A 19,499-nucleotide genomic window follows, 5' to 3' on the forward strand; every position below is an offset into this window, starting at 1 on the left:
TTCTTCCTCTCCTCTCCTCTCTCTCTCTCTCTCTCTCTCTCTCTCTCTCTCTCTCTCTCTCTGAGGCAGGATTCTGATCTGTAACTCAGGCTGGCTTGGAGCTTTCTATGTAGCCCAAACATGTAGCAATCCTCCTGCATGAGAATCTCGAGTGCTGGTATGTCAGCTGTGAGGCCACCATACTGGCTTTGAAAGCCTTAGTCCACTCTGCTGGGATTTGTAGAAGACAAGGGCTTCCCCTTGTAAGAACAGTGCCTCTCTCCCTGCACTAGGCCCTGGCCTCCCCTCTGTGTATGTGTGTGTGTGGCCTTGCATACTGCCCTTCTTTCCCATGTGGATGTAACTATGACTTGCCTCTAAGAACCTGCAAAAGGCAACAAAGATAATAGGATAATAGGATGAAAAGGGAATAGGCAGGTTCAAGGTGCATGCTCCTTTGTCATGAGGCAACTTTCCCTTTGCTGGCTTAGATGCTCTGAGCTGCTATGTTGGGAGATCCATGTGACCGGAGAGTGTAGGCAGACTGTGGCCAATTGAAGGCTGGAAGCTGAGGCTCTTTGTCCATGGCTCAGAACTAACAGAACCATCACAGCATCCGTTGCACACATCAGAACAGAAGCAAGTCTGTTTCCCATCCACTCAAGTTTCCAGACGGGATCACAATCCCAAACCTCAGATGCAGGCTTTCCACCAGTGCCGAAGCAGTGGCCTTAGCTCCGCATAGCAGAATTCTCGACTCACAGAAACTCCGAGATGTTCTGTGTGCACAGTTTTAAGCTGCTACACTTGTTTCATAGCAAAAAAAAAATTTAATATACCTTCTTGCATCTTTCCAAAATATAAAATAAAATAAAATCTCACTACACAGGTGGAGAAGCCAGACTTCTCAGAGATCTATCTCAATCACAGGGTAGCAGGTACAGAGAGCTAGGATCTCCAGGCTACTACTGGGCGCCCTCTGCCTCTTCAATAGCTTCATGAAAAGGAGACCAAAGTTCCTGTGTTCCCACCCAGGTCCCCTCAGAGCTGGGCAGAACAACTCGCTCGTGGCTAACCCGAAGGAAAAGTGTCCCCAAAGGAAAACCTCCCCACTGAAGAATTCTGAGGGCCTGTTCTCTGAGTCTAAGGCTGTTACAGCAGGCCCTCAGCAACCCCCCTTCCTACCTGGGGCCCAGATCTTCTGGGAAGAAAGCTTTGGCCTGTGCTTTGTACTTACAGGAAACAGCTGGAGCAGCGGTGGCTCACTCATGCAGGCTGAACATGAGCAGATAGCAGCTGGGGAGGCATTATGGCCAAGGGCATCATGGGTCCCTGCTGGAGAAGACAAGAGTGGGCAAGGTTACTGGGATGTGGAGGTTGGTCAGACAAGCTAGAAGTTCTTCAGTTCTTAGAAGACCATACTCAGTTCCATCTTCTTTCAGCTCTGCTGTCTATAACCCTCCGTCCACTTCAGGAGAAGAACACTGGGGCAAGAGGCTCAGTGGGGACAGGGACCCACCTACAACCTTTCAAACTCCACTCAGGTATGTGTGCTGTGTATGGTGCTCAGCCTCAGGTGTCCTGGGAGGGGATCCGATCACTAGTGACATCTATGGAACCAGCTACCACTGAGCACGCTCTGTTTCTCTATGCCCTGAAGCCAGAGCTCAGGGGTTGGTGCAGATCTAAGGCCAGCAGGACTTGGGAGCAGAGCTTGGGAAAAGTTGAAAAGAAACCCAGAGAGTGACCCTCTCCACACATCACCCTCCTCTTCCATCTGGGTAGTTCTTGCTCCTGACGCTGGAGATGCCCGACTCAGGCTTGCTTTTCTCAAGGATGTTCCTGCCCTTTGAACCATATGACAGGTATGAATGGGAATGCCTGATGCAAAAGCAGTAGTGGGTCCCTTCTAAGGACAGGCTCAAGATTCAGACTCCCTCTCACTAGCTAACTCCCTCTCTTGCTGGCTCTAATTCGGCCAGTGGTTATGTTGTAAGGCCTATTTGGGCAGACTTTGTCAAGGATCAAGTGGGAACTGGCCTTCTGTGCTCCTACTGAATTTGGAGTGAGATTTCAAAGCATATGAATAGAAGGCAGAAGACCACAGAGTATTCAGGCAGGTCCCCTATTCTGGCCATGTGCTGAATGAACAGTGGAAACACAAGGAGTCTGTCTCAGGATCCAGACCCACACTCCATGCACACAGAAGGGGGATCAGTAATTTGGTGAAGAGCTAGAGAGGAAATCTCTTTGGCAAAGCCATTGCTGAGCTGTGAATGCTTCCTTTCCACCCACTAGCAAGAAGAGCTGTGGCTGATCCACTGCTCTACCCAATAGTTAGTGAGCCAATCCCAGTGGGCGGGTGGCTCCCAGATACCCAGGGGCTAAGCAAAGAGTTACCAAGAGCCCCTGGAAGGAGCGTGCTGAGTGGGGCTTTGCTCAAGGGCAAGGTCTTGAGACTCCTTTTAAAGTATAGTCAGTGGAGACATCTCTTCAGCTCCCCTCTAATCAAAACAAAACCTCACAGCAATCCCCACAAATCACACCTCAGCCCAATCCAGCTGCTTTTTTATCTTATTTCCAAAAGACAGTTGCTGGTGTTCTTATAGACTGTAGAGTGCCAGTCATAAGTCATAGTCAGCCTGCTCCCATGATTTTCAGTGTAGACATATGGTTCATGGACATGCAAAGACTCTTAAGGGAGCTGGCCCCTGATATCTTATTTAACAGGGAGAAGCCAAGTACAGAGAGGATAAGTAACTTGCTTGACCACACAGCAGGGTCGAGACAGATGCACCTGGAGAGGCACTGGGTGTGGAGCATCCTGCCTCTGGTCCTGCTGTCTGTCCTTCCAGAAGGGCTATACAAATTTCACCAGGAGCTGAGGTGTCCCCTGGAGTGTACTTTCTTGAAGCAGATTTGTAGTAACAATCAACCAAATTACAGGTTAAGAGGCAGAGACCCCCCAAAACCTCCCAGAGCCACACCCACAGTGGGCGGGGTCTGTATTGTACCAGGCTTAGATCTTGCCATCTTGCCGTCTGGCCCTTTGGGGAAGTGATACAGGAATGAAGGTCTTTGGGAGGTTTCAGTCTGGAGACAGCAGGGGTGGGGTGGGAAGCATGTAGGAGGGGTGACCTTGCAGAGTCAGTGACATCATCTGGTACCCACGTCAAGGCTGGTTCTGGGTTCTGCGCCCTTAGGGCTGAGTACATTAGTAGTCCTGAGGTGGGAATTCAGAGCACATCGGTCTGGGAAGTGGAACATAGATGGGGAAGGACACTAAAAGCCACTCTCCATTAGACTAGAGATCTCTGCTCTCTCAAAGGGACCCCCCCTGCCATCAGTAACCCCAAAGGGTTACCTCATTCACTTCCTGGGTGACTAAAGATGCAGAAGGCAGGCTGCAGCTGGCACCAATGTATGTGATTAATGGCCTCTGCCCCTGCTCCACCCTGTTAGGAGCACAAATTAATTGAGTGGGGGCTAAGCACCAGCTGATGTCAATTTCTTCTGATGCAATTAAGCCTTCTCCAGTCATTTATTAACTGGTGAAATTGACACAGCAGGTTAGCAGCTGGAGGAGAGGGACTGTTGTTTCCTTGTAAACTGTCTAGGACAGCAAGCCTCAGGCCAGGCTGGTGAGAGAGGGAGGCCGAGGCAGGGTGGGGGTGGGGATGATGAAGCTCAAGGATCTGTTGTTTCTGTGCCCACTGACACTGTGCCCTGACTCTCAGGTGAGGGTCTGAAGAGATGCTTTTTCCCCAGGTAAGTAACCCGGGCTCCCGGAGATGTGTGCTGTTGAAAAACAACACCCGCAGAGCATTAAGAAGAGTCAAAGCCATGGCATAAAAGGGGGTCTCTTTCATGTCACCTTGGCCTTGGTGTGTCCTAAGACCCTGCAGGTCCTTGTGCCAAGACATTCAGGCACAGCCCACGATAGGCAACTTCAACACTACCAGAAAAAGAACAGGGGGCAGGATCCATGATGATTCGAAATATGGTCAAGAAGACAGTGAAGGTTAACCATTATAACTCCACCCGTTGTCACCCAAACGCATAGTTTTAAATCCTAGGCCCCTAAAGCCTCATTTTCATCTCATAATGAAAATGCATTTCACCCACCTTTAAAAATTCTCAAAGGCTTTAGACAGTTTCTTCGACACTGTTTAAAAGTTCAAAGTCACTTCTGAAACGCAAAGCTGTCTTGTTTTTATTTCTGCGAGTGTGGGCGTGTGTGCATATAAGATTGCATATGTGAGCCAGGAGGAGAGAGAGACAGGAGGAGGGTAAGAGAAGACACCCTGGGAGAACACACCTGAAGCCCAAAGAACAAGATCAAACATGTCTAAAAGGCCCTGTTCCTGGTGCAAACTGTCCAACAACATCCACTGAGCTGTGCTCTTTACAGGGGATGCTCTCCCACATCCTGCAGTGTGGCCTCCCCTCTTTCCTCGCTAGCCTTCCTGACTTGATTGCATCTCTCTGAGAGCATCCCTGCCGCAGTTACCAGATGGATAAGCCTCCCTTTCTGAACCTCGCCTAGTGTGTGTGTCCATGCACATGTGCCCTTATGTGTGTGTAAACCTGAGGTGGACATGCGAGTCTCCTTCCACGGCTGTGCACCTTACATATTGAGGCAAGGTCTCTCACAAACCCAGAACTCTCCATTTCAGTTGGTCTGGCAAGTCAGCTTGCTCCCAGGGTTCCTTGCCTCTGTCTCTTGTGGGCTGAGGTGAGCCACCAAACCCTCGCAGCTGGTTCTCACATTTGCAAAGCAATTATTTCCCCCACGGGGCCATCTTCCCCAGCCCTGGCTGTAAGCTGTTTAATGGTAATAGTTGCTTTCATACCTGCTTTGTCTGCGACTTTAAAGCTACCCTTACTCCTTTCCTTGCCAAACAGCATGCTTCTCGTGGATGGTTTCGAGCTACCATATGCATGCTGGGAATCGAACCTGGGTCCTCTGCAAGAACAGCAAATGCTTTTAACCACTGAGTCATCTCTCCAGCCCTCCAGTACGTTTAAAACCAGTGAGACTAAGAAAGTCCTCTGCTCTCAATTGAATCTCAGTTTCCCCAATGACAGTGGTGCCACCTGCACTCAGTGTGGGCCTTTCTTCCTTCCTTCTTCCTCTCTGGAGACACCTTCGCAGTCATATCCAGAATTATGCTTCGTTAATGAGTCGGTGTTAACTAGTCCAGTCTAAATTAACTATCACAGGCCTTGAACATCTCACTTTTTAGCAGTGGGCAGAACCCCAGGACAGGAAACCAACTAAGAGCAGCAGAGGCAAACCAGACGGATGACAATGTAAAGCCCAACCAACGCTGGTTTTGAAGAAGCCCCATTTTGTGGGAGACCAGGGGCTAAACTCCAATTCCAGGAAGACCATCACTAAGTCCACCTGAGCCATCATCCTATAACAACCTGCCCTTAGCAACAGTCAGGCTACAATAGCAGGATCTAGGTACGTGGAGATAACCTAAGACATCCTGCAGAGAATAAATAACTTGGCCATCCTGTTCGTCAGGTGGTTTTGTCCCTGTGTTTGGTTCCTGCAGATTACGACAGGAATGCAGTTTTAAAAATATTAACTTGCTGACCATATGGAAACTCCCCAAGCTTGCTGTAACTACAATAAATACCCTATACCCCTAAACTCAGGGCTCTCATTCTAATCTGCTGCAATGGGGATGGTGAGAGACCTTGCTTGTAATAAAGACTCTTATGTATTTGCAGCAGAATTGGCTTCTCGGTGGTTTTAAGGGTCCCTGTAACTTGCGCATAACGTCAAATGTACCTAACAGATGTCCATAGAACATTCCATCCAACCACTTCCAAATACACATCAGACTGTTCTCCATGATAAATGATATCACAAGCCACAGAAAAAAATCTCAGAAAAATTTAAAAGTTACAATTCTATTAAATACCTTTTCATGTCACCATACAATAAAACTGGAAACCATTGGCAATGATATGAAAACATGAAAAAGAATGTATTTGGGAAAAAACCAATGGATCAAAGAAGAAATCCAGGAACAAAATTTAAGATTTATGAGAAAAGTGAAGACGGCAACATTATATTGAACTGTATCAAGAATAGAATAAGCATATTGAAGAGGGATGCTCATAGCACTCAGTGGCCCCATCAAAAAGGTGGGAAGATAGCAGGGGCTAGAGAAATGGCTCGGTGGTTAAAGCACTTGCTGTTCTTGGAGAGGATTGTGGTTCAGTTCCCAGTACCCACATAGTGACTCAGAGCCATCCATAGGCACACACCGGTGCACATACATACATGTAGTCAAAACATTCATCCACAAAAATATACTCTTTAGAAAGATAGGAAGACATCGGGCTGGAGAGATGGCTCAGTGGTTACTGCACTTGCAGAGGACATGGGCTCTGCTCCCAGACGCACATGTGGTGGCTCACAGCCACCCATGCATCTATTCTAGATGATCCAATACAATATTCTAGCCTGCTGGGCACTGTGTGCACACGCACACGCACAGGCACACACAATGCATAGGATTATACATTGGCAAGATACTCATACACATAAACTACATAAACTTTAGAAAGACAGATATCAGGTAAACTTTTTCTGTGTCTCAAGGGACTAGAAAAGCAAGAACAAATTAAACTGAAGGTCTGAAAAATAAAGCAGTAACAAGGACCGGAGCAGACGCAGATGAAACCGAGACAAACACACACCAAGGTCAATGAAAGAAAGAGCTGGCTCTTTGAAAGGACAGAAGACAGACAAACCCTTAGCCAGAAGCATGTTAGCTTTTCCTCCTTTCTGCTTTCGGCTTAACTAGTCTAGCTCATCTTCTGAACTATGCAGATTTAGGGGAACAGGCAAGCCGGCAAGTACCCTGCTGTTTGGTTGCTGGCTCTTAGACATCAGCATTCTCTTACAGTACATGTTTGGATGTGGCTGCTCTTCACACGTGATATTGTCGTTACTTGTGATGAAATGACAGAGGCAAGCTCAAATCCGAGCCTCCATCTGTGTGTTACAGGGGCTATACTGATGGCAAGGACCAGCTTAGTATAGGCAGGAATTTGAGGCCAGAAATGACCGTGAAAAAAATGGCCCTTGAGACAATTTTTTGCAAATTTTCTCAAGAGAGCTTTGTAATGGTGGTTTAGGCAAGTCCTGTCTAGATCTGCAAGCATGATCAGCTCCTAGCTGATCCTATGTTGGAGGACATGCATCTACACCAGTCTGTCCTTCCTCTCCCTTCTTAAGGCTGCTTGTTGTGATTGTCATGCGGCTCCAGAAAGGCCACACCAGGACAAACAGTTCCAAGTGAGATTTATTGAGAGAGAAAAGGGCAAGGTGGCAGTGGAAAGAGAAGGGGGGAGAGAGAGAGAGAGAGAGAGAGAGAGAGAGAGAGAGAGAGAGAGAGAGAGAGAGAGATCAAAGGGGCCTTTCTTTATATATGGATGGTGATGTAGTCACAGGTAAAGATGGGAGGTGAGCCAAGTGGATTCTGGGAATATGGTGGCTGTTGCCTTGGCAACAGATGTGTCAGTCACACTATCACCTATGTGATGTCATGGGTTTCAGAGGTCCTGATAACAACACTGCTGATCGTGACCTTGATCTTCCTGGTTCTGACCTTTGCTCCCTTTTGACCACTCTGAGGAGACTTGGGGGTTGCTACCAACTGAGCTAGCTAGTGGGAGGGGAGATTAGAAAGGGGGGGGGTTAGAAAGTAATTTTATGCATGATTTTATTTTTACATGTATGGGCATTTTCCCTGCATGACTGCCTGTATACCACATGGGTACAGCACCCTAAGAAGCCAGGAGAAAGTACAGATGGTTCTTGAATGAAGATGAGGGCATGACTGCTCCGAGGTATGGTCGAGGAGAAGGGTTTTATTGTAAGTATGGGGAAAGTTCAGCCAAAGGCATCTGGAAGAGTCCAGAGTGAACTGGGCTATGAGAGGGGTGTGTGTGTGTGGGGGGGGGGAGCGAGAGAGGAAGAGGAGAGGAGAGCGGGCAAGCAAACCAAGAGAGAAGCCATGGACCAAGAGGCCAAGAAGGGTGTGGTCAAAATGGCTGGGTTCTATAGGCAAAGAAGAAACTGGGGGGCAGGAAGGGAAGCTCAGCCCCTGGGCAGGACAGGTTTAGGGTAGGGGGCGGGGTGAGAAGTGCTGGGAGGAGCCAGGGGCTTTCAGTGAAACTTGTCCCAGGTTTCTTTGGGACCTGACAGTTCTAATACACCACTGGGTGCCAGTAATTAAACTGGGCCCTCCGGACGTTGTTTTTCTTTGTAGGTTTTAATTATAAAGAAAAACTATCTTTCTAAAGAAAATTAACCAGTAGAAATTATTAACAACTCTCAAAGACAGAAAGATACTAATAATTTATATAAAGGTAAAAAAAATATACGGTGGGCTAGTGTTTGCAAACTTTTTTTTTTTTTTTCTTTGAGACAGGGTTTCTCTGTGTAGCTCTGGCTGTCCTGGCACTCACTTTGTAGACCAGGCTGGCCTTGAACTCAGAAATCTGCCTGCCTCTGCCTCCCGAGTGCTGGGATTAAAGGCGTGTGCCACCACGCCCGGCTGTTTGCAAACTTCTTAAACTTTGAGTCTGTGTATATCCTCAGGGTGCACATAGACAGCCAAGTTCCATCTCTGTAGCAAGGTGAAGGATGAGTAAATAAGATGATGAACAGAGAGAAGGGGCACTCGAGAAAACCTCTATATTAGTACAACAATTAATAAAGATGAAGGAGAAAGACACCTGTGAAGGGATTTACGGGTAGAGGCTAAAGGATAAATTAAGATTAATTATAAGTGCAGAAGGCAGAAAGTCATTACCCCAAGTATAACCAAACCAAATTTTGTGTGTGTGTGTGTGTGTGTGAAGACATGAAGTAGACAGATTTGGCAGGAGATCTGAATGATAAGTAACCTTAAAGATACTCCCATTAGCTAAGGTCTCTGCAACAGCCTCTGAGTGCTGTGCTTGCAAGAAGGCTTCCTTAGCCCCACGGATGGGAGGATGAATGGGCAGAACAAATTGAAGCAGAATTTGGTAGTTTGTCTAAAAAAATGGAAAGCTACATCCAGGTTGACCCCAGCAGTTCCATTTTTAAGGTGCCTGTTCTTCACAGAAGTGCACATACAGAGGTCTATGCACAAGAACATTGGTAATATCTGTACAGGTACACACACGACTTAAGAAGGGTGTGTGTCTCAGAAATGTGTTGTTAGGTAGTTTCATCATTATGCAAATATCACAGAGTATATTAACACAAAACTAGATCGGATGGGTCAACTACTTGACATGACTTCTTTTAGACAGGTTCTTCTGATCTCAGGCTGGCTTTGAACCTGCTTGATAGCTGGGGACGATCTTGAGTTCTTGTTTGTTTTAAGACAGAATTTCTCTGTGTAGCCCTAGCTGTCCTGGAACTTGCTCTGCAGACCAGACTGGCCTCAAACTCAGAGCTCAGAGATCTGTCTGCCTCTGTTTTCAAGTGTCTGGATTAAAGGCGTATATGGCTGATAGCACCTGGCTTGATCTCTCTCTCTCTCTTTAAGAACATCTTGGTCATCTTTTTTAAAAAGATTTGTTTTATGAATATGAGTATACTGTTGCTCTCTTCAGAGACATTAGAAGGCATATGGATCCCATTACAGAAATTGTGGGTCACCATGTAGTTGCTGGGAATTGAACTCCTGACCTCTGGAAGAATAGTCAGTGCTCTTAACCACTGAGCCATCTTTCCAGGCCTGATCTTGAACTCTTAACACTCTTGCCTCTACCTCCCACATGTTGTGATTACAGAAGTGCAGAGACAGGGCCTGGGAGCCATCTCTAAACTCCATATAATTTTGTTTTCAAATATGAAAGTATAATTTCATTAAAAAATATGTAACTTGCTTCCTTTGGGATTTTTTCAAAAATTTCAACAAGGACTTTTAATTACATCATAGCATGGTGGAGCATACCTTTAATCTCAGCTCTTGGGAGGCAAAGGCAAGTAGAGGCAGAACAGCCTAGAGATGTGGTAAGCACAGATTTGGTGGACATAACTATACCCGTTAACTTACACATAAAACAGATCTTTTTCTGGATATGGTGGCATATGCCTTTAATCCCAGCACTCAGAAGGCAGACACAGCCAGATCTCTGTAACCAAGACCAGCCTGGTGTGCATAGTGAGGTCCAGGCCAGCCATGGTTACATAGTAAGACCCTGCCTCAAAAACAAAAACAAAAACAAAACAAAACACCAAGGTGTATGATAAACAGAAAATGTGTGAGGCTGCTGCCACACAGCACTGTGCTTTAACAACGGATAGGGCTCAGTAAGTAAGGTGTTTGCCTTTCAAGCATGCAGACCTGAGTTTGATATTAAGAACTGATATAGAAAAACCAGACATAGTAGTGCCTGACCAAGTGCTAGGGAGGTAGAGATAGGCAGCCTTACCTAATGAAGGAACTTCAGGCCAGTGAGAGAGCCTGTCTCAAACATAGGGCAGACAACATTCCTGGGACCTGAGGTCATCCTCTGGCCTCCATAAACATGTGTACACATGTGCTTGTGTAAACACAAATTTGGGGGGAAAATGCTCTAAAATAAAGGTTAAAAAGCATAGGCAACATATACACAAATGTCAGTTGTTCCTTATCAAGTATTGTGTGCACACCACTGTATGCACTAGACTTTTAAATGTTTTTCCATTTCTACTTGTGTGTGTTGTTTGAATATGTGTGCATATGCATGCTTTTATGTGTGTAGCCATGTGTGTTCATGTGTGTGTGTGTGTGTAAGTGCACATGTGCTCACACACATTCAGGTTGATGTCTCCGTCTTTCTTCTACTTTACTCATTGATGCAGGGTCTCTCAATCAACCCCTGAGCTCATTGATGTGGCTAGTCTTGCTATCCAGCTTACTCTGGGGATCCAGTTTCTACTTTTTAGGGTTGGAATTACAGGGGTCACTGAAACAGAATAAGTTGGAAAAGACATTGGGTGCCACACCCACCTGGCATTTATGAGGGTCTTTCAGACCCAAACTCAAGCTTACCTGGCAAGTGCATAGCCCAGTGAGGTTTCTCCAGCCCCACCTCCGCATTTTTATTCACTCTAGGACTACAAGCCATGGGAGTGTGCCACCCACATTCAGGGTGGGTCTTTATTCTGTTAAACCTTTCTGAAAACACCCTCAAAAACTCACCCAGAGCTGTGTTCCCACGGTGATTCTAAATTCCATCAAGTTGACCCTGAAGATTACCCACCACAAAGGCTCCTAGGCTCAGTGGTTAAAAGCACTGGCTGTTCTTCCAGGGGACCCAGATTCAATTCCCAGCACCCAAGTGGCAACTTACAACTGTCTGTTATCCCACGCTGAGGGACTCAATGCTCTCACACAGACATATGTGTAAGTAAAACACCTATGCTCATAAAATAAAATATATTTTATTTTATTGGTATAACTGGCACAAACCAGCCACCCTTATTTCAAAGGCTTCTTTGGAGATAGAGTGTAAGAATTACTGCCTGAACCTGCCTTGATGTTGAAAACCAGGTGACATTTCTGCTTTAATTCCCTAAATTCACAGCGAAGACACAACTCTGACCTGAGCACTGAGCAGAAGGTTCTCAAGAGAGTAAGGGCAAGGGTAGGCTGGGTTCTTGCCAGGCCCTGCCAGGCGATGCTGGCTGTAGCCACTGTGAATGAAGCTTCAAGAAACCCATGCTGGGGTCCCTTTTAACTATCCTTCAAGATCTTGGCCTTTTCCGACTCACATATGGTCCTTTAATGATGCCCTATAGTTAATCACATAAATCATGCCTGATGCTTACCTATGAGGAGGATTATCTCTGTTAAGTTGGGCAATTGGGGCTGACAATAGCTACCTAGTGTGTGGCAGTGTTTTGCAGTCTGACTGGATGCCCAGGGCATCATTAACACAGTACGAGTATCTCCATGCCTGTGGCTGGGTTCATGTTTCTTTCTAAGAAACTTACTCTCGGCTCAGTTTGATTTCTTTTTAATTTACAAGCATGGGAAAGCACCAGTTCCATTCAAAACCAATTCCAAGACCTTTGAACCATTTCAAGCTATGAAGTTTGAGCTAGTCCCAGACATGTCTCAACAAGACTCCTTGAGACTTGACAATACACTGTGAAGACCTAGGGTTTCACAGTGCCCTAATTAGCTTTAAGCCAGAAGGCCACAGATTGTGAACGCACACATTCTGTATGTTTCTAGGTTCCATATCTTGTCTCATACTTTGCATCTGTGATGGTTTGTATATCCTTGGACCAGGGAGTGGCACCATCTGAAGGTGTGGCCTTGTTGGAATAGGTGTGACCTGGTTGGGATGGGTGTGTCACTGTGGGTGTGGGTATAAGATCCTCACCCTAGTTGCCTGGAAGTCAGTCTTCCACTAGCAGCCTTTGGATGAAGACAGAACTCTCAGCTCCTCCTGCGCCATGCCTGCCTGGATACTGCCATGCTCCCACCTTGATGATAATGGACTGAACCTCTGAACCTGTAAGCCAGCCCCAATTAAATGTTGTTTTTTATAAGACTTGCCTTGGTCATGGTGTCTGTTCACAGCAGTAAAACCCTAACTAATACAGCATCCATGAGACAAGCTCATACATCATTATATAGATGGACCATAAACCTTCTGCCTTGTAAAACAACTCATAGACTCTTGGAATTTTATTACATTCACTTTGTGCATGTGTAAGTGTGTGTGTGTGTGTGTGTGTGTGTGTGCGCACGCGCACGAGAGAGAGAGAGAGAGAGAGAGAGAGAGAGAGAGAGAGAGAGAGAGATGTTTATGCCAGGGCCCAGGACAGTATGTGGGAGTTGGATCTCTCCTTCCACCATGTGGGGCCCAGAGATGAAATTCAGGTCATCAATTTGATAACCCACCTCACTACTCTAAAGATATCATCTAGTCTGGTCTCAAACTTGTGACCCTCCTTTCTCTACTTCTTCAGTATGTCCTACTAGCAAGCATCACTACCTATTTTAAAAACAATGTGTTGACTATACTGTGGTTAAATAACTGATAATGGCAGCTTACAGAGGATGGACAATCCCAGGGTGGACCTACCGACACTCACAGCCAACCTAGTGAACTATAAATAGACAGTGTAGTGAGGACCTGCCTACGAGAAACTGTTGTAGAAAGGATGAAGACAGACAGCTAAACCTTGTTAAATATTGTCTTTGTTACTGTTGTATCACTGCGAGGAGACACCATGGCCAAGGCAACTTGGAGAAAAAAAGCATTTAACTTTGGGATTTGCTTAGATTTAGTCCATTATCATGGTGTCGGGGAGGTGGCTGGCACGCAGGTATGGTACTGGAGAAGTAGATAGAAGCTCTGTATCCTGATCCACAGGCAGGAGAGAGAGAGAGAGAGAAACAGACAGAGATAGACAGAGAGACACACAGAGAGACAGAGACACAGAGATAGATGGAGAGACAGAGAAACAGAGAGAGACTGGGTTCTGAAACCTCAAAGCCCACTGCAAGTGACATCCTTCAACAAGGCCACCTCTCCTAGTCCTTCTAATCCTTCCTAAACAGTTCCACTTCAGGTGATCCAAATGTATGAGCCTATGGGGCCATTCTCATTCAATCTACCACGAATATCTAAAGCCTGTCATTTGGAAGAGGGGTTCATTTTGTTCTGCATTTCTCTTCCATGAACCATGTGACTCCCTGCCTTGCCTTTCCTTCCCTCCCTTGGGACAGTTCATGGAGATTCTTTTCCTACCACCGTCATCTCTGAAGTGTCACTTCTTCTGTGTGTCTCCAGGAGCCAGTTGTCCCTCCCTCACAATGTATTTTTAATACATTACTTTTTATTCATATAGTAGAGTGGGCTTCCCAAGGACAGGAGTGGGGGTCTACTTTCATATCCCATGTGTAATCCAGAAAGGGACTTTGGTGCATGCATTATAGGCTGAGAGCAAGGATAAGTTATAGGTAGGAGATATTTTGCTTGTTTTGTATTTTGAAACAGGAACTCACTATGAAGACAGGCTGGCCTCTTATTTAGCGTAACTCTCCTGCCTCCGTTTCCCAAACACTGGGATTAAAAATGTAAGCCTCCAGCTCTGAGGTTTGTTTGTTTGTTTTTTTTTCCCTCTGTGTAGCCCTGGCTATCCTAGAACTCACTTTGTAGACCAGGCTGGCCTCGAACTCAGAAACCCGCCTGCCTCTGCCTCCCAAGTGCTGGGATCAAAGGCATGTGCCACCAATGCCCAGCAAGTTGGGACTTTTAATGTGAGCTCTGTGGGTGATGAGGATGGCCAGCAGTTTCATTTTACTAACACAACAGAGACCAGGTGACATGTCTGAAGTCACACGGTTCTGGCTTTCCTCTGTCCATTGCCAAGGCCTTTCTGTTGTGAGAAAAGTGAAAGGAACTAAGTAACAGAAATAATCAGGTCCCTCTTATTCAGCTTAAATATGCCTTTCACTTCAGAGAGTAGCTTTCTGCTTAAGACATCAAGAATTAAAACCGGAGGCTGGAGGGGTAGTGTCTTAGTTAGGGTTTTACTGCTGTGAACAGACACCATGACCAAGGCAACTCTTATAAAGGACAACACTTAATTGGGGCTGGCTTACAGGTTCAGAGATGCAGTCCAGTATCATCAAGGCAGGACGTAGGGCTGGAGGAGCTCAGAGTTCTACATCATCCTCTGCAGGCAGATAGAAGACCGGCTTCCAGGCAGCTAGGAGGATCTCCAAGCCCACCCGCACAGTGACACACTTCCTCCAACAAGGTCACACCTACTCCAACAAGACCACGCCTCCTAATAGTGCCACTCCCTGGGCTAAGCATTTTCAAACCACCAAAGGTGGCTCAGTGGTTAAGAGTACTGGCTGCTCTTGCAGAGGAGTTGGAAACCTAGTGATTCACAGCTATCTGTAACTCTAGTTCCAGGGGATTTGGCACTCTCTTCTGGCCTTCACAGACACCAGGCTTGCACATGGTGCATAGACATATGTAAAGGCAAAACCCACATATACACAAGTAATAAAATTACAATCTCAAATGAATTAAAGCTATCTATGGTAGCTATAATCTCATCACTATATGATGACCTCATTTTCATGTTACAGAAAGGGACACTGAAGTTCAGAAAGATTAAGAAACTAGCCTGAGTTCACATATCTGGTGAGTGAGTGAGTGAGTGAGTCAGCATTTGCTGTGAAGAGACACCCTGCTCACGGAACCTCTTATAAAAGAAAGAATTAAATGGGGGATTGCTTACAGTTTCAGAGGGTCAGCCCATGATCATCACGGTGGGGAACATGGCACATGCATAGCTCTGGAACTGCAGCTGAGAGTTACATCTTGTAGGCAGAACTGCGCTGGGCTTAGTGTGGGCTTTTGAAACCTCAAAGCCCACCCCCAGTGATACACTTCCTCCAAAAAGGCCACACCTCCTAATCCTTCTCAAATAGTGTCACTCCCTGATGACTAAGTACTCAAATATATGGGTCTCTGAGGGCCATTCTTATTCAAACCACTACCAGGTCAAAGGTCATTAGCCTCTACATTCCCTAGCCCTGCAGGATAAATCATCACGCGTTCCACTGTCAAATGTTGTTTCCCAACCAGGAAGATAAGACTTTGACTCCAAATAAAGGAACATTGTTCTAGCAGTGAGGAAGCTGGGCAGAGAGACCTAGTAGCTGTGAGACCACCTGAGGTTTGTCAAGCATTTGGTGAGAACTCAATTTTTGCTGACTCTCTCCCGTTTAAAGTCTTACTCCTAATACTTGTTGCTGAGGTAGGAGGGTCTCAAGTTTCGAGATAGCCTGGGCTACACAATGAATTCAAGGCCGGCCTAAACAACACAGGGACACAGTCTTGAAAGAGTCTGGGGATGCAGTTCAGTGGGCAGTGCTTGCCCAAATTGTTCAGGTCCCTGGGCTTAAATTCCCACACTCCCATCACACATACACCACAGGCTAGGAATTGTTATATCAAAAAAGAATTGGTGGGCTGGCGAGATGGCTCATGGGTCATGCAGTCACAAGGGCCCTCAAGTACACGAAGTGTGGACACACCAACCTGAGTTCCAGGCATTGAATCATTACCTCTCTGAGCTCCTATAACCTCAAGAATATGCACGCTATAGGTGACAGGCTGCTATTGGCATGCACGGGTCCTGGAAACACTCTATAGCTACAAGGCCAGGGCAAGGGAGACATACAGGCAGCCTCTGGGCCCCACAGATGTGTCCTCCCTGATGGGAGTGTTGTGTCCTGAAGCCAGCCACAGAGGTCCCTTTTGCTGGAGACTAAGGACAATGCTACTTCTCACAATGTCCCAGGATGCTAGGTCCCTTGGGCTTCTCCTTTCTTTTGCCTGCCTCTGTTTTGGAAGATAATGTGTTATCTGAGTTTAAGACTCAAATCCTCTGTCTGGGACTCAGTGTCTAGGCTGAGTATTAGCTGAGCTTTGAGGGGCTTTGTTGGGACTTTGAGTTCAATGCCTTAACGGAACTGCTAGGGAGACGGGATGATGGCTTCCAATTCAGACCCGGGGGCTCACATATTGAATTCCTTCTTAAGAATGCCCTGGGGCCAGATGTGTTGGCGCACACGTTTAATCCCAGCACTCAGGAGGCAGAGGCAGGAGGCCAGCTTGGTCTACAGAGTGAATTCCAGCATAGCTACAAAGAGAAACCCTATCTTGAAAGACCAAAAAGAAAAAAAGTAGGCCCTGGGATGGTGGAAAGTTGGGAGGTGGTGTCACATGCCTTTAGTCCCAGCACTTGGGAGGTAGAGGTAGCAGGATCTCTATGAGTTCAAGGCTAGCCTGGTCTACAGTGAGCAGCCAAGGCTACACAGAGAAACTCTATCTCAGGGAAGGGTGGCAAGGGGGTGGGAGAATATGCCCTGGGATTTAGAGGAATTTCCCTTTTTGATACTGCAATTCTTTCTCACCTACCTCTCCTCTTTCCTCGTGCTCTGATATCCTGCAGGTCATCATTTGCAGGCCTGCTGAGCCCAAACAGGAGCTGCCTACAATGAACTCTTTCCAGAGAAATCTCAGCCTGAATGGCTGCTCAGATCTACTCAGGTCTGGAAAGGGGAAATTTGGTCTATTAGAGGAGATAGCAGCTACAGAGCCTATCTGAGTGAGCCCGGCTCATTCAACCAAGTCTTCTCTTATCCAGCTTGTTTCTGAGGTAGGCTGGAGGGATTTACTCAGTACAGGTTGACAGTGTCAGTTCTGAAGACCATCAGTCCGACTTGGACTGAAGTATTGGCTCCATAGCTTGCTGACTGTGCAATTTGGGTAAGTCACTCAGTTGGGTCTCAGTTTTTCCCTATAAGATCTCTAAAATGGGGATAAGAGTAACCATGTCAGAGGTCACGAAGAAGCTTTGCGAGGAAGTCCACAAAAAGTTCAATTTTCAGCAGAAGACATTAACAGTTGCTAAAGAAAGAAAGAAGAAAGGAAGAAAGGAAAAGAGAGAGACAGAAAAAAAGAAAGAAAGAGAGAGGGACAGCATCAAAGACAGAGACAGAGTAAGCTTGACTTGCATGGCACCCTGTGCCTGTGATCCCAACACTTGAAAGACAAAGACAGGAGGACCAGGATTTCAAGGTGATCATTCCCTACGTGATGAGTTCAAGGTCAGCCTCGTCTTGAGACCTCGTCTCAATGCCAAAGCTAGATGCCACTGATGATGATGATGATGTCTCAGAATATATGGTTAATTTGACCTTGCTTTGAGCCAAACTAGTTTTCTTATCTACTGTCAAGCTGCTTTTGTGTCAACAATATGGGATGGCTGGTGGGTGTGAAACAAAAGAGTTACAGCCTAGCTAGGGGTAAGCTCATTGTTTTTTTTTTTTTCCCTTCATAAACTGGCCCTGAACAAAATTCATGGTCATAACTTGTAGTTTCCAAATCTAGGCTATGGCCCTGATTGATCAGTCTTGGGCTGTGAGTTCAATAAATCAGCCCTGCTTAACTTAGATCAGTGTGAGAGTGGTTTGCGTGGCAGTTCTCAGACCACAGCACTTTCCATGGGTTGTTCTACCTGCTTTTAAAAAAATAATAATTTATGTTTTATTTATGTGTACGCGCTTATGTAGACTATCCTCACATACATGTCCTCACATACATACATATCCTCACATACATGTCCTTGGAGGCCAGAGGGTATCAGATTACCTACAGCTGGAGCTAAAGGCCATTGTGAGCCACCTGATGTGGGTACTGGAAATGGAACTCAGCTCCTCTTGAAAAGCAGCAAGAACTCCTCAACCACCAAGCCTTCTCTCTAGCCCTCATTTTGTTTTCTTACACCACCAGGAACCACCTGCTCAGAGGTAGCCCCGCCCACAGTGGGCGGGAACCCGGGAACCCTCCCACATCAATCAACAGTTGAGATCTCTAGATAAGTCTAGCCTGTGTCAACCTGATGAACAACCAAGAAGCAAAGAGGCTTGTGGGAGAGTTCTCTTGGCAGAGAGGCCTGGGTCAGTGTGGGCCAGGAGGATGGATGGCTGTCTGTGCTGAGAAAACTGTCCTAGGGCATTAAGAGCAGAGCCCTAGATACAGCACCACCATGGACACAGACTGCAGTTTCCTCTGCTGACTGGACACACTGCCTGGTAGGTGAGGCAGGCGTGAGAGCTGTGCCTTCCACTTTAAGAAGTCAGAGCTGGAGTGACTTGATTGCACACTTGTTGGGCTTCCCTTTTGGTGACATCTCCAACCTCTAGCCCTTCTCTTACGTGTTTCTGCACATTGCTAATGTATCTTTGGGGTACCTGTGAGATTGTCTAGATCAAAGCTGGTCCCTTGAGAATGTCTGTGAGGGAGGAGCTTGCTTAGGTAGGTGGGACTATTCCCCAGGCAGGAATCCTGGAATGTATGAAATATGAAAAGTCAAGCTGAGAATTAACATTTATAGCTTTCTGATTATTTTTTAGGTAAGAATCATGTGTATGAGTGCTCTACTGCATGTACACGTGAATGCCAGAAGAGGGCATAAGATCCCTTTATAGATGATCACTGTGTGGCTAGGAATTGAACTCGGGACCTCTGGAAGAGCAGCCAGTCCTCTCAATCACTGAGCCGTCTCTCCAGCTCTGCTCTCTGATTATTGAGGGTAGATGTGCTATGACTGGCTGCCTCAAGCTTCTGCTGCCTTGACCTTCCTGTAATGATGGCGAACCTTTGAACTGTGAGCTGAACTAAAGCCCTTTGTCCCTTGACTTGCTTTTGTCAAAGTATTTCAACACAGCAGCAGGAAAAGGACCAAGACATTGTCCACAACTGCTAAGAGGCAGGGCTAGGCTCCACACCCAAGTCTCTACGCCCCCATCTCCCATAATATGTAAAATTTATCTGGCTATTGAGATCCACAATGATTCTTTCAGGCTTTGGTACATACAAGTAGATGGTAGTTGTGGTGGTTTGAATATGCTTGGGCCATAGGGAGTGACATTATTAATTTTTCTTTTCTTTTTTTTTTT

The 19,499-nt window shown here is 46.3% G+C and overlaps 1 protein-coding gene across 1 annotated transcript in view; it reads right to left on the reverse strand.

The window, feature by feature from the left end:
* Positions 1-19,499, reverse strand: part of Fam163a (family with sequence similarity 163 member A) — an 80,218-nt gene that overhangs the window by 10,314 nt on the left and 50,405 nt on the right. Inside the window, exon 2 of the mRNA XM_021175430.1 lies at positions 1,217-1,314. The gene's annotated coding sequence lies outside the window, so the exon portion shown is untranslated. The remainder of the gene's footprint in view (positions 1-1,216; positions 1,315-19,499) is intronic.

The sequence above is a fragment of the Mus caroli genome, chromosome 1 (genome assembly GCF_900094665.2).
Source record: "Mus caroli chromosome 1, CAROLI_EIJ_v1.1, whole genome shotgun sequence".
In the NCBI taxonomy this organism is placed as follows: domain Eukaryota; kingdom Metazoa; phylum Chordata; class Mammalia; order Rodentia; family Muridae; genus Mus; species Mus caroli.